Consider the following 16,496-nt stretch of genomic DNA (forward strand, 5'->3'; position numbering starts at 1 on the left):
AGCTGGAAGCACAGAACAATGCATCTGAAGATGATGTGGTGACACAGAGGAGGATGTTAGAGGAATTCAAAGCACAACAGTAAAATGGCTGGGGCAAAAGGCCCAGGTAAAAGGAACATTACCTTCATAATCTGCACGGGGAGGAAGGGATCAAGAAGTGCCTGAAGGGAGAAGGTGGACAGAGAGAAGGGTTATTGTGATGTGTTGCTTGGAAATAGATGACGAATGTTTTATTCTCTGAAACCAATTACTTTAGAAGAGCACAAAAGGATGGGAGTCACTTGATTAAATGTAGACACCTGCATGTAGGTAATGATACCTCAGCTTAAAATTTAAATTCTGTATATTATCCAAATCTCTGTAAATGGAAGAGAAAAATATTCATAAATGGGTTGGGTTCCCGAGGGCAGGACCTTTACAGAACCCTGAATTGCTCTGCAGTGTTTCAAGTTTCTCTTCATTCTGTAGGTTCTGTCACCCAAAAGACTCTGTAAATTGCTGGTCAATTTATGCTGTCAATTTATGGTGCCAGGCTGGCTTTTTTTTCTTAGTTGTTTTTTTTTTTTTTTTGGCAGCGCATAAAGGTAAGGTGAGATCTTCTGAAAATAGGATAACAACAACAAAGGATAACCCAGCACTCTTAAATAGATGGCCATTTAGACCCAAATTCACTAGAAGCCTGCAATGTACCTGAAATTAGAAAGCTAGTGTTTCCAGCTGATAAAACCGAAACCAGAGGAACACAACGCTGTGGTGACTGTAATAATATGACTGTATTGTGTAATAACTATAATAGTGATGGTATCTGCAAATGCAACCTTTAATTACTCTGCCTGTTTCTGCAAACTCTTTAGGAAGGAAAAATAACACCTATTTGACACATGTTGTGAAAATTAAATTTCCCAATAGACAAGAATGTAGGGATGTCTCTCCAATGTCAAACCAAACTCCCTTCTAACACAATGTTTTTGTCTCTGACAGTGACCAATAGTAGATGCATAAGGGAGAAAAGATAAAATGTGACAAGTATAGCATGACACTGGCTGGGTTATAATTTCCTACTTTCAGCAGTTTGCAGATTAGGAATTTTCTGAGTCTGAGCTTGCTTTCGAAGCATCTTGTGTAATAGCCTAGCATAGTGCTCTCTCTCATTTATGTATCTATTTGCTGTCATTGTTTCTGTCCTCTGGCATTGGGTCTCCTTGTCCAGCTCAGAGTCACATGTGGTGCATTCCAGTTGATTTAGGAGCCTAATACCCATTTTCACAAGGGATATATGAAACCAGATCTTCTGAGAGTCACTGACTAGTACCCATATTGGGAGTTTTCTGGAGTAATTTTTGGAAAAATTTGTTGGAATTTGTTGGAATCTGTGTAGGGTTTGGGGAAGAAGGTGGTGAATCAGTTAAATGCTATTTTGTGTTTGAAGAAGAGAGAGGAAAAAAAGGACAATAGAAATGGGATATGTTTTAGTTGGAGTTATCCAGCATTAGAGAATTTTACATGTGACATGAGAGAAATGTCCTTGCCACTGGTGTAGATACCTGAAATACTTGTGTGTTTGAGTGCTCTAGTCCTGTAAGCAAATAGAAAACTGAATCATGTATGGCTAGTGCACAAGACCACAGTATGGTAAAAGATTTATTTATCAGCCAAAACTCTGTCTTGCTGTATCTCTGCCTCTGTTATAGGCACAAATATTAGTTTCTTTTATGCTATAGGTGGTTCTTGTCAAAGGGAACAGAGGAGGAGGGTCATCCCTGTTGTCCCCTTTTTTGTACTGACTTCTCTCCTAACACTTGCTAAAAGTAGCACTGAAATCAGTCCAGGTCCCTTAACTTCTCCCGAGGGAGAACATGGAGAGAGGTGAAAGTGTCTACTACAAATACATAATTTTCTTTTCACTTCATTGTTCCTTCTCCATCTGACTTGGCAGGTGAGTGGGAATGGTGTGCAAATCGATCCTGAGGCAATCAATGACGCAGCAGCTGGCCAGAGCTGAACACCGATGCGCTGATCGCCTCCAAATCAATTCACACGCTGCTCTTGCTCAGGTTACCTGCCACTTCAGCAGGGAGGGATGGATGGATGGATGGATGGATGGATGGATGGATGGATGGATGGATGGATGGATGGATGGGGAACTGAGGGGAAAATTGCACAAAAAGTATTCTGGGACCTTTCTAAATAGGCCACTTACGTGCAGCCCTTCTTCCCTCACACATACATTTATACTGGATGTAAGGATATGCTAAGGTCATGATGCAGTGCCTTGTTTGAAGCTTGGGCGTTGCTCAAAGGGAGCAGAGTGGGGCCCTGGAGAATGCCTGGGAAATTGTGTGGAAGAGACGGAGCAGTCCTGCGTCTTCTTTGCTGTTTTCTGCCTTGGTGTTAGGTATTTAACTAGTCAAGCATTGCTGGTCAGATGTGTGCAAGCTTAAATAATCCTGTGGAGTGTTCTGCCACAGGGAACTGTGGCTCCTAATTTCTAAACACTCCTCAAGGTGAACAGCTTTTGTTTTGCTTTAATAAGCCAGGAGTTGTGCATGTCGAAAGTGCCTATTGTACAAAGATCTCAATTTACTTGGCAAACTTCCATGCATTAAGTCTCCCTGCTTTGCTGTCAAGGGGTGAGGTATTGTTATCTCCATTAAGAGCAAGTGAGCCAGGAATAAATGCCTGGTCTCTTCGTATTGCTGCTGCTTCCTTTTATTTTGCTTTCTTCTCCTGGATAGTAGCCCTTAATTTAGAATGTAGATTGTTGAGACTAGAGATGATTCTGGCCCTTACAGAAGAGGGATGGCACCTCATCCCCATGCCAACATGAGAACATCTCTCTTTTTCTCCTGAAAGTGGCTGGCTGTGACCCAATTCAGTGCTGTCCTTAGGGATTCTCTTGTCTGTGCCACAGTTGCCATGGTCCCTAGGGAAGCAGTCAGCAAATAATTTAGGGGTAGGACCACCCAGCAGCCTCTTCTTCCCACCAGTCACTGACATGAGACCTTGGCAAAAGACTCAGTCTCGTGTGGGAACATGGATCCACATGAACAGAGAATAATCCTGCAGGGAACCCTGTCCTACACAAGAGTAGCCATGGATTGGGTCCTTTGGCTTCATACATGGAACATGTTGCTTGGGGAGGAGGAAATACATGCAGTTGGCTGAGAAAATTGCTGAAAGAAATGCTGAAAGGCAGTGGCAGACCTGTGGAAAGACTTGAATATTGTGTGCTCCAGCCCATGCTGCTTGCAGTAACACCAGTGCTGGATAACTGAACATATTCAGAGATTATTGCTCTGTGTGTCCCCTTATGGTTTAGGGTACCACAAGACCTGATGTGGCACAGGAGCTGCGTTCCCCTTGGAACGGAAGGTAGGAACAGCATGCACAGAACAGGCATAGCCGTGTCAATAAGGAAGAACTGGCATTCATTTATTTTGTTTATTGTCCATTAATTTTAAGGATTGCTGATACACTTGTCTGTTTTCACTAGTCCAATTGCTACTAATCGTAACAGAAAGTAAATATTGTCCACTGCCTTGGGAACACATTGGATCACAAGCGGTTTGTGGCAGAAGTTGTCTTTTTGCTCGGCGCCTGATGAGATGAGGCCATATTTCTGACTGGGGAACAAGAGTTCGAAGGTTGCCATCACATGTCCTCTCCTGCTCCAAGATAAAGCTGGCAGATGGAGCCAGGCAGGTGGCCCAGACCCCTATGGCAGGGCCCAAGGGCGAGCTGCTGCCATTTGTGAGGTACTCTGAGCACAACAGGGAAGTTCATGAAGAACTAAGTGTCTGAAACAACACAAGCAGGGTATTTCTTGCTGTTCTCCTGGAGAATAGGGACTTAGCACAGTTTTAATTCTTAGCTCTGATAAATCAAGCCTTCAGAATCCACCGTGTCCAATTGCTCTTTGTTTTACCAGCAGTTAATAATGTTGTTTTATGTAAATTCTAAGAGGATACAAGATAATCTGCTGTTTGCAATCCAAATTTATGGTGAGGTTTTGTTGGTGCTAGCTGGACTATGGCGTTCAAGTTGAGACAGAGTGTTTTACTCATCTGGTACTTGTGATGATGTAAAAGGCATCTCTTAATCCCTTATGGATGGATCTCATCTACTCAGCATGGATACTAGTTGGATGTGCAAGGGATTAGTGATGGGCTGTTGAGCTTCCAGAGCCATCTAGAACTATTTTGTGTTGGCTTTCTTGAGAGAATCCTGCCTGTCATGGTTACATCTCAGCATCTGGAAAGGGTTACCATGGTGATGCTTTGAGTTATATGTCCAAATTAGTGCTAACTATAGGTATGGAAAGTATACGATAACCAGATATGGCTTAAGGAGTCTCCCAGCCCTTGGAGCACTCATGTAATAGTCCTGTTTGAATTGCAAAGAGGCTGGAGAGGGATTGTTCTTACTAGGCTGAGAGTCTGAAGCCGCTAATGACCATGGAAAAGTAGGATGGCACTGCCTTTGGCACTGCCAAAGGTTCTTGCGATTAATGGTGTTATTGTTTGATTTGACACACCAGCGGTGCTTCACAACTTACTTTGTGTGATAGGGAAACAAAAACTTGAACATCTTGAGAATGGCTCTTGAGGACTCGTTTGGTGACTTACCTACATCTGGCCTTCATCCAGGTAAGTCAGGCTCTAGGGCAGGTGTCCATGTTGAAATGTAACCTGAACCATTCTCTGCTCAGCTCTGATCTCTCATAAAAGCCAAAGGAGCTTTACTGAGCAATCTAAGGATTGTCTGGAGGTGGGACAAAGCCAGAGCAAGTTGAAATCCTGTCTTCTGGCCCCCTCTGACTTGAGCTACTTTCTGAACACTGGATGTCACCTGGCAATAGTTATTTACTGTAATTCCAGCAGTCCCAGACTGCTATGGGACACCCCTTAGAACTGGAGGACTCCTGCACATGCTAAATCTGAGCTAAGGAGGTGCTGTCATGGCAGAGAAAAGCAAAGTGGACACAGTATTTTTTGCAGTAGATATACAGATGGTATTTTATCCTTTACCAGCTTTGTGAGAACTTTTTAGAATAATCTAAAATAGCTGAGGTCTCTCTTGAGCTCTAGCCCTTCAGGTTTGCTCTTGTTGAGCTTGGGAGGCCTGGTTAGTACATTTTTCCATCTCTAGAGTGTGGGGATGGAAGACAATACTGATTACTACCTTCTGATTACATGCTTAACCATTCCCATGTTTGACTGTTGTTTGGAAGTAAAAGCCTGGATTATGACGATTTTCTTATCTGGGAGAACAAGATCTAATTCTTCATTCTTGAGTGAAGTTCCCCTGCTGTCCCACTGACACATGGAGCTCTGACCCAGAGATGTGGCTACATTCATTTGTAACTCTCCTGTGGCCTGTTGGAGCTTCTCCTCCTGCAGGCCCTTGGTGAATGATGGAGGGAGGCACAGAATCCCAGAACTGGTCAGGTTGGGAGGGACCACAGTGAGGCATCTGGACCAACCATCCTTCTCAAGGAGGGTCATCCCAGAGCATGTGGCACAGGATTGTGTCCAGACAGTTGTGGAACATCTCCATTGAGGGAGACTCCACAGCCTCTTTGGGCAATCTGTTCCAAGGCTCGGTCATCCACATAGTTAAGTTTTTCCTCATGTTTAGGTGGAACTTCCTGCACATCAATTTGTGGCTGTTGTTGCTTCTTGTTCTGTTGGTTGGCACCACCAAGAAGAGTCTGGCTCCATCTTCGCAGCACCCTCCTTTTAGATAGTTATACATATTGATAACATCCCCTCAAATTGTCTCTTCTTGTGGCTGAACAGGCCCAACTCCATCAGCTTTTCCTAGTAAGAGAGATACTCCAGTCCTTTAATCATCTTTGTTCCCCTCCTCTGGACTTGCTCCGACAGCTCCATACCCATCTTAGGTCGGGCGGTTATAACTTTGGGCGCTTCTTCCCTGCACCGCTGAGCTCGGAAACCACCAGCGGCATCCCCGGGAGAAAAAAGCCCCAGCTGGATGTGCTGTTTTCGGGCAGGCGCTCCCGGGCCGGGACCCGGCGGGAGCGGGGCCGGCAGAGCCGCGCTGAGGCCGCACGGGGGCGCCGCCCGCCCGCGGACGCGGCGGTGGCGGCGGGACAAAGGCAGCGCGGAGCCCGGCCCCGCCCCGGGCTGGCACCGGCACGGCCGGGGGACATGGGAGCCCGGGCTGGAGAGGGGTACACGGGGCTCCGCCCGGGAAGGGGCGACCGGTGAAGCAGGCTGCCCGCTGATTCACGCCTGCAGTTTACATTATCGAACCTTCCCGCCTCAGGAAAACCCCGGGAGGGAGTGAATTTATAGATTTTTTTTTTTTTTTTCCCCAAGAGCTAATGAGCGCGATGCTTTTGGGCAGGATCCCATCAGTTGCTTTGTCGGGCCGGGGAGGGAAATCACTGGTGCTTTCGTTCCCCTCTTTGATCCCAGCCAGTATGTAAAAGAATTGCAATTACACTTAAGCAGCACCTTTTACCACACAGCGTCCAAATTCAAATACAAACCTGAAGATCAGCTTCTGCCTTTTTCTTTTTTCTTCCTGCTTTTTTTTTCTTTTTTTTTTTTTTTTTTTTTTTTTTTTTTGTTATGTTTTTGTTTTCTTTTTCAAGGTCCGGAGAAACTTCTCGGGTGGGCGCTCTGGCTTTTGCCTGATCTTCCTTCGGCGATCTCCCTTTTGTCGGTTACACGGGCTGAAGTCCCCTGGGTGGCAGCCCGAGCTACTCATTCATCATCATAACAACCGTTTAGTGTAAAATTAACAACAACTTAACTACTACAGCAATAAACACGGTCCTGCATTACCACAGATTGATGAGGATTACTTAGTTACAATCAGCTGGGGCACAGACAGGAGAGGAGAAAGGCTGCCAAATCGATAGCTTTCCCAAAGTTTAAAACTTAATCTCCTCCCTTTAGTGTTGCTGATGCTCGGGGGATTGTTTGTGACTGGATTGGGAGGAGGAAGAGGGAAGGAGGGGAATTTCCTTCCCCCATCCCCCCGGAAAGTTGGCACTTAGTATTTGCTTTGTGGGAAGATGAGGACAAAGTCCTCTGCGTGCATCTGTTCATACCTGATTTCTTCAGCTTTTATGTTGAAAAGGGTCCGATTGGTTGATTATCTAAATACATTTTGCCTTTAATTCCTTCACTGTTTAAATTCGCAGCTTAACCTTCTAAAAGGCAGCAGCGGACCCCTAGACGAGCTGCCAATCGATCCCAAAACAACAATGCATGAGAAACAGGGGACGCTCAAGCAAATCGGTCCTCGCTCCCACTAACACAATGTTATCTGGCTCTCGTTCCCCGTGTAAAGCGTTCATCGGAAGCGTTCATCACAAGAAACAAAAGGACAAGGCAAAACCAGCTAAGTGCACCTAGAACTGCATCCAAACAAAAGAAGAAAAAGCCTAAACAAACCCAAGGTTTTCTATTTCTTCCTGAGCCAAGTAATCCCTTTGATTACATTTAATACCTGCCAAAACCCAGATGGTATGCCCACCCATCGCACAGTGTGATAATGCCACATTGTGAAATCTACCCATTAATATTAATTGTCAGCTAGAGAATCTGTCTGAACTACTAAAGCTCGAGGTTGCCTTGAGAAAGCAGGGCCCGATTTAACAGGGATTTAAAGATAATTCTTATTCTTTCGTTCTCTATCTTGCATACATAGAATGTTAAACAACAGGCCTAGAATGCGATACCAGTTTCTGCCACTCACAAATCTGATCTTAAACCAGTGCGTACCTGGGGTCTCTGCCTAGTGACCAAAATATTACCTAAATTGCTGTGGCTGTGCAGGCTCCACATAGGTACACCCTGCTGCCCTGACGGAATCCCAACTCCTTGCTCAAGACAGACGTGTCCTAACGAGCATAATATGACTTTTCTTCTTTTTTTCCATTGCTTCCCAAATACCCTCACCATAATGGACTTGATACTCCTTGAGAATTATTAAATAAGTGTTTCGGAAACTTTTTTTTTTTTTTTGGTACCCATTATGAACTCCATGATTGAACATGGTGGGGGAAGAGAGAAAATGAGTGTAGAAAGAAGTGATGGTGCTGCAGTGGAGCTGCCCTCCTCAAATTCTGAGGAACTACAGCCGGAGTTGGGACATAACTGTCCTTGAATCCCCTGAAAAGAGAGAAAGAGAAGTGTGGATGAATGTGTATGTTCCTCATCCTGTTAGCTCTTACCAGCTCCTCTCAAGCCCTGTTTTCAGAATAATAGTAATCATTGCTTACAATGCCTGGCTCTTGTCATTCATCTGTAGGTCTCAAAACCAGTTTTAAGCTGACTGTGGCTCTGTTGACATGCAAAAAAGTAACCACAGGGTCCTGCTGTGTCCCACAGAGGCAGGTCCTGGTCTGGACAGCACCGAGCTGTCCGGGAAAGCAGTGATCAATTTTGATATGTGTTTTTCTCAAAACGGCAGCTTTGTGACAGCTCATGGCCTGTCACTAGATATGGCCAATTTTACATGGATGAGGGGTGAGCTCTAAATGTTGTGCCTGAAGACACAAACGTTTGTGTTTTAATCCCTAGTCAAGCTGTTCTGTTACTAATCTCTACCATAGATGCTCTATGTATGAGTGGCTCAAAGTTAGCTGGCACTTCTAGAATAGAGTGAAAAACCTATGCAAACGAGACCATGGCAAAGCTACCGAGGCCTGGAAATTCAGGTTCCAAGGTCTGCTATTCCATCCTTCCCTCATTCTTTTACACCTGGCTATTCTGCAGCAATTTAGGCAATAAGACTCTTTGAAATGGGAACAGTCAGGCATATAAATATATGAATATGAAAATCAGATTTGTATTATCAGAGGTTCATATCAGTACAGGCGTGCATGAAGATGTGCTGCTTTCTTTGTCGTTTTTCTTCCCACCAAAATCCTTTGTAGCTCCTTTGTCTCCTTGCAGTGGGACCTGGGTCTCTCAGGATTTTACCAGAAGAGATTTTTGGTAATTTTTTGACCTTGGAAAGGTATGAACTGTGCTTACTCAGAAGCACCCTGAAAGCACCTTGGCCTGAGCTTTAGAGAATGCCTGAAAATCTGCATGGCTTTCCCAAGCAGCTGCCGCCACCCCCTCCAGCAGCTCTTGTGTCACGGGCAGCCAGCCTGGGCCTGCTCTGGTTACTTTCGTATCCTCTCCCCGGGATCAGCTGAGAGACACCAGGAAGAGAGAGATGTGAAATAAAAAGTGGAACAAAGGACCCTTTTCGTGCCATTTCTGAAGCTGATGGCTAGTGTCCTGCTGACTTCAGCAACACTAGTGTTGATAAGAATAAGCCTGTTCTAAGCTCTTTGCAGCTTGCATAGACTTCTCTTGAGTTACAACGTGTGTGCACATGCATGGTGAGGGGAAATGTACAGTTTTTGGCAATTGAAAGTTTGATCAAAAGGCCACTTTTCCCATCTGTTATTTTTGGGCTGAGCCTCCCGAGGGTCAGCTTGATAACATTTCACGCTGCTTCTAATCAATTTTATACCAGGAAGCAGTGTGAGAGCTGACTACCCGAGAGCTGGAGTGGCATGGAGCTCAGCACTGGGAACATAGCTGGAAAAATATGTTGGGGATTTTGGGGCATAAACAAATGTTTCCTAATCTGGACTGCAACTCTGTCAGGCATGTACCGACAAGCAGATGTCGATTGGAGCTGAAAACCAGCAGGTTCTACTACAGTGTAACCTGTAAATCCACATCTTGACAGGCATGTTGTGGTACGCAGAGCTGTAGTCTCTGAGAAATAAGGTAACACAGGAATCGGATCATGGAATCAAATAGAGTGATTATCACTGCTTTTTTGGCTTTGTGTAGACAAAGCAAGTAGGTAGTAGTTTGTGCTCATTATATTGTATATGACTGTTTAGATCACACTTGATATTTTGGAGTTTGCAGCCTTGGAGGTTTAAATGATTTTGAAGACACAGGCCTTTTTTGTTGTCTGTTTCTCCTCTATGTCCATTCCATCCTGTGATTGTCTCTTCCATGACTGGACAAATACAGATAGGCATATATAACTCCTGGGGGCTCTGTTCCTTGCTCCACACACCTTGTAGGCAGCCACAAGGGAACCATGTATAAGAGGAAGAAGAACTAAGAGTACTGGGGTCAGAGCTGGAGCAAGACTTCTCAGCAGGGCTGGCAAGACTGAATTTTGCTGCCTCAGCTGTGAGAGCTTGGGATCAGGCTCGGTGACCTTGGAACTGTCAGAGTTTAGAAGGTGGGGGAAAGACTGCAGCTGACAGAAGGGAGCTCTTGGGCTGCAGCAGTGACCCTGGTTTCGGGGGACATGACAGACCCTGACTGGTTGTTGTTGTAGTCAGCTGCTGCTCCTGTCCCTTGAAATACAGGAACTTTTATTTATCTGGAAGAGCCTTAAAATATTAGGCAGAATCTGCAGCAGGACGGTTGAGCCTGGTGCTTGTGCTCTGCTGTGTGCTTTTGGCAATGTGAAACTTCCATTTTTCAGGGACTTCCAACATGTTTCTGGGCAGAAAATGCCAATAGCCCAGCTCTGTGGGCTGCACTGACCTCTGCTTTTCCAGTAGATTTTCCCTACGTGGTTCTCAGGAGCACCTGAGACTTGTGAGCCAAAGAAACCCAATTAAAGTAACACCACATAGTTTGCATTGCGTGCAGCTGTGGCTCTTCCTGTGCCCAAGGCTGGTGCTTCTGACTAACAGTTGTTACTTTCTGTGGACAGATTTCACTCAGCACAGGCAGAGCACTCAGGGGTGGTTACGGCAGTGTGGTATCTGCAGGACCCTGAGTGCCTGACTTGATCCCAAAGCTCGCTTTTGGGAGAAGGAATGAGCTTCTTGAGGACCTCCTCAAGAAGCAGGCAGTTTGGGAAGGAGTGTGCCCTGTTTTATCTGTTTTGAAAATAAACAGTCTAATGTCATAGGGAATAGGTGAAATGTTAATTTTTATTTCAGCATGCAAACACTGCTCACACCAGTGTATCTGAGGAGCGTTATCATTGTAGTCCACCCTGGCTGGCGGCTCTTTAGTGATGCAAATAGACTTCTGATGGTTTGGGCTTTTCTCAGTGTAAGGAATAAAGCTGGGAGCAAGCAGCATCTTCCAGCATTTCAGCTGCTTCAGTGCCAAGAATTAGACCAAACTTAACCTTCATCAGCAGTTTAATCTAATGGTGTGGTTGTGCAGCTGATTTAAATCAGTGCTGCACTGGGTTGCTCTTCTCCGCCCTGCAGCTGCGTGCTCTGTGCTGCTGCTGCTCTTCTCCCCTCGTTAAACCAGCAAAAACCCTCTCGGCAAAAGGGAGCAAATATTTTTGTGTCGGCTTAAAGAGCTGGATGATGAGGTCAGCAAGGTGGCAGGGCCAGCCCTGGAGTGACTCTGTAAGTTGGGTGAGCCACCCCGGTAGCTCACTGCTGCTGGGAAGAGTGTTCCTACACACAAGTGGAGTGGTGCCAATCCCGTGCACGGTGAACCTCACCGGCCTGCGGAATCTCAGCTTTCCGCATGGAGATTCCAGAGGTTTCCCTGTGACAGCCCCCGGTGACTTGCCCAAATTGCAAAGCTAGCCGATGGCAGACCCAAGATCCCAAACGAACAGCAGAGGAACAAAACCTCGTTCCTTTTGCAGTTTAAATCAGAGTTTTATTTTGATTAATAGAAGCTGAAAGGGAACTCGATGCACTTTAGAATAATGGTGTTTGGAAAACAACATCTTGGACGAAGATTTTTCTTTACGGAGCACCTTTTGTTCGGGTTAAGGTACAACAGAAAACCACAAAACGGTGCCTTTTAGGCAGTGGGAAAGGATGCAATTCTCCTGAACTTCCACTGGGCTCCTCTGCTGTTACAGTCAACAGAAGCACCAATTAAACGCTTCCTGGTCTGAACCGAGCTGGTTTCCAGTCGAGATTCCAGCCTGTGGACTCGGTATTGTTTCTGTCCAGAGGTCTGTATTACCAAAACTGACAGGTGTCACAGGGGTTATTCTGTTCTTAGCACTATTTTGAATTTTAAAAAAATCCTGAAATATTAAAAATAACTGAGAAGAAAAGGTGTTTGTAAGAGACTGGAAATCCTATTACGTGGCACCGTTCTGTTTTCCAGGCTGTCCAGATGATAGGTTATGGATGATATTGAAGCTCAGAATCATACAATGACTATTGTATTAGACTTATACAATGAATAGAGCGCCCCACAGTTGAACCAGGTTTCTTTTCCTATTAATGTTTATTTTATGTCAAAGTGAAATGAGACCTCCGTTTTATGTAATTCTCTCTATATAAATATTTCTCTACTTTTCCAAGTCCTCATGAAAAATGTGACAAGATGTCCACCGAGGTCACAAATGTAAGCATAAATAGCTGCAATTTAACATCAGTAGTTAGCAAACAAGATACCCTCGAGGTAAAGAGGCAGATAAAAAGAGGGCAGTGATGCATTAAAGATGCATTATTTGGGGGTCTATGGATATAATTTAGGCTTCACAACAAGGTCAGACTGATTTAATTCTCTCTGCAAAGGTCAGTCCAAGGCCTGGCTGTACTAACCCCTGTGCTCTCCATCTGTCTGCACTCCAAGCCAGACACTTTCAATAGGTGATTGTGTGCTCATGACTGGATGAGAACACATTGAAATTACCTCCAGGTCCAGGCCTCCGAACGTGCTTCTTCGGAGCCACCGCTGACCCTGGAGTAGCCGGTACCTCTGGAACTTTGCACTCGGCTGCAGCTTTGAAGTGTTGAGGAGAACATCTGATATTGGTGTTTTCCTAATGTTGTAAGTGCCCGTGAGTATTCGCCTTCATAAATGTGTTACCACAGTGTCATAAATGCTTTATGCAGGTTTATTCTGTGACCCTTGAAACGTGAGTTCTTTTCAGCACCAGCAAAAGTATAATAATATAAAGTGAAAAACCCCAAACCATTCCACTACTCACTTTCTCCAAAATGAGGAAAAATGAAGAAACTGGTGTTTGTGGACATCTTTATTTAATAGTCCAGGTTTTTAAAAAATCTTCTTCCATAAGCAAGGGATTCTTTAAAAATAATTGACAGGACAAAATAAATATGCCATGTCCTGGTATCTGTTAGTAATTTTCTTGCTGCTTTTTTCACTTGATGCTAAATGTTTCTGAATTCTCTTTTCATTTTAAGTAGGAAGCAGGTTTATTAATCTGAATGCAGCAACTAGAGAAAATGAGGCCAGTGAAAGATTTGAGTTTTCAATAGAAATTTAGCTCACTGAAATAGTCACACACAGCAAACAGCACTTGCTTTCATGAAAGAAAAAAAGAAGACATAAGATTAGTGGAAGGTACACTTAATTTTTTAAAATGTAAGACATTTTTATGTGTAGGGATATGAGGATATGAACAGATACTGCTTTTATTGTATGCCAAAGCATAAAGGTAAAATGATATAAAATAGCATTAAATAATTGATGTACTATGCTAACAACCAAACCAACCAAAAAAACCCTCCACACAGTGCTCTTTCTCAGGTACTGTAAGTACTCCTTGGGTACAATACCTATGTACATCTGGTTTCAGTGCTTATTTTACATTTGTCAAGTAAGAGTTTCAAAAGGGAAAAAAAATAGGTGAATCTGGTTGGGAACCAACAAAATTAAAATCAGGAATTCAGACCTTAGGGTTCAACTCTCCACAAAGTAGCTCCATCCTGTGTTGCTCAAGCCTGGGTACTGTAAAGTCACCTAAAAAGAGAACTGCAAGAACAATAATACAGATCATAACAGAGTAAATTAAAGGCAGATTTTCAGATTTCAGCCTGTCTTCCTTAGGTTAAATAATGTCCCTGGTAAACAAATTCTGATCTTAAATGATAGAGACTTTTTGTTCCAAGTATCTTACGAAATCACCTCTTACTCTTGTGCACGATGTGTGCTGATGAATCAGAGATAGTATTTGGCTCTTGAGGCTGTTTCAGTGGCCCTGCTTTTCTAAGTTTGCAGAAGGAAGAGAGAGAATCTGTGCAGAGATCACACACACACAAAACTACAACAAAAAAGTGGTAAATTATAAAATACTTTTTTTTTTTGTTGTTTTTTAGAGCATGTGGTAACTGACCCCATGGCCCCATGCACACACACCCATTTCTGGTGGCCAGCTCACCTTTTCATTAGGTCCAAGGGTTGCTGGAACACCTCTTCTGCTGGAAGGTGTGCAGGTGTGCTTGGCTTATCTATGGGGAATTATTGGAGAGTGAGTGGCAGAGGAAGTCACCCTGCTGCGATATAAACTCACAGCCTCTGTGGGTCCTGCCTCCTGCTCTCTGAAGGAGCTGGGCTGTGAACCTGGGATATTTTCACTGAGTGGGTATTTTTATAGTAGTTACTATTTCTGGTATTGTATTAGGAGTATTAAGGTATTCATTACACCAACTGTTTGCTTTAAAATACTTTGTGGGTGAGCTTTTATTGCTCAGGAATGGCACCAGATGGACAGTCCTGAGGAGCAAAGTCCTCACGGTATCTGCAGATCTTGGCACAAGCAGTGGCACATTCAGTCCTTCCTCTTCTGTCTTCCTCCACCAACAGCCTGACAATTCAGGAGGAAGAGGGCACAGAGAAACCAGCATCAGGGTTACCTGTTGAGATGCAGATTTGAGACACATTTGTTATAACTCCACGGGGCCTTTCCGGAGGGTGCCTGGGATTTGGCTGTTTACAGCCACTTAAAGCATTCTTCCTGAAGTTGGGGCAATTTTTTAAGCACGTGCTGTTTGTTGCATGAATCCATACTGAACAGGCTTTACAATATTTCTATCTCCAGCACCTAGACCTGTGATTTACCTTTTTGAATTGGTTTTATACCCTCAGTCAGGGAAGGGACAAAATTTCCAATAGGGACTGAACTGGTAATGTCCATCCTTGAGTCAATAATGGAAGCCATTCACAGAACAAAATAACCTGTTGTGCCTGGAAGTCCCCGTCCTTTGTTTGCATCTAATTTGGAGCACTGCTTATCACTTTCCACCCTAAAATCTCTCTGGCTTCTTGCTTTCCTGAGCCCAGGGTGGGCTGAAAAAGCTGCCAACCATGTCAGCTCTCTGGAGACATGCTCATCTACCGGCTGGCTCTGTTTTCCGGAAACCTTTGCAGGATCTGGATCTTAGGCTAGGATGGCTTAGACGTACAGTGGAAATCCTGTCAAACCTGTAACATGACAGTATAGACAACTTCCACCCCAGGGTGGTGTTCTGCTGTGGCAGGGGAAGGACCACTCAAAGTACAGCGCTGCTTCTCGTGCTTTGCTGGTGTTCTGCACACTCAAAAAGGAAAACAAAAAGCAAACCTGGATGTCTCATAAAAACATATGATTTTCTTCCTTGTAGCAGTGAGTGCTGATCTGACCTCATACTGCAATCTCAGGGGTTGCAGGAGTTTAAGGGTTCAGGCTGTCCTGGTCTCTGAAACAGAAACAGAAAAATCCTGTGCCACAAAAATGGGAGCTGCTTTTTGATTGTGCACTTGTCGCATTTTTTCACACGTGAGACATGACATGCTCTGTCAAGCCACCATATTCAAACTTCCCCTAATATATTTCACTTTTATTAGCGACAGAGGACAGTTGATTTGAATCCTAATCCTAGGGGGTGATGTGTGTGTGAGGTGTAGAACACCTAGGCGTGCCCTGTGGTGCAGCTATTGCAACCAGCTCACACGCTTTGCATATCAATCCCGAAGTTTTGCTGTGCCCAGCTTTTCTAGGGGCATTTGGTGGAAATTAAAATATGAGGGGTGCAGGCCACTTTACACCATTATATTTCCCTTTCCTATTGTTAAGTTTTTTATTCCTCTTTTCCCTTACTGCATATTTATACTCCTGCCAAGTTCCAAGGGAGCAGAAAAGCTGCTACTTGTATTATTATTAAGTGATGCTTTCAACAAGTCAGCCTTTCCGAGAGGAGAAAGCATCAGGCAGGCAGGTGAAGACAATTTCTGCATTGCAGAGTTACTGTCTTACATGTGCTCGTCCTTTGGGATGGAACTTAACAATTCACAGCTCTCTTGTCCTCATGCTCCTTGGGAAACTCACTCCAAGCCAAGATCTCCCAGTATGCCTCCATTTGGTTGGAATGGCTCCCTGACTCCCTCCCCTCCAATCCACAGGTGGTAGGAGCAGTGTTTGAGGCAGGACAGCTGAGCTGCTGTTAGGCAAGAAACGGGACAAACAGGTTAAAAAAAGTCCACATTCCCAGGTGGATAAAGCTGAAGGAGAGTAAAGAAATCGCCCTGGCTAAGCAGAAAACAAAAAGATGTTATTTTGTCCTTTCTGTCGTAGCATTTGTGTGGAGTAGCAGCTGCCAGCACGGATGGTTTCCCTGGGTGCTCACAGGGAGTCCTGGGCAGGCACTGCCCTGCTGCAGGGCCTTTCTCCTGGGACAGGCAGAGGCCTCCCGTGCTCTGAGCTGAGTTCACGGCCTTGCCCCCACAGCTCTGGGGAAGGTCACTGTGTTTGCAAGCGCTGGAGGAATG

The sequence above is a fragment of the Anomalospiza imberbis genome, chromosome 3 (assembly GCF_031753505.1).
Source record: "Anomalospiza imberbis isolate Cuckoo-Finch-1a 21T00152 chromosome 3, ASM3175350v1, whole genome shotgun sequence".
Classification (NCBI taxonomy): Eukaryota; Metazoa; Chordata; class Aves; order Passeriformes; family Viduidae; genus Anomalospiza; species Anomalospiza imberbis.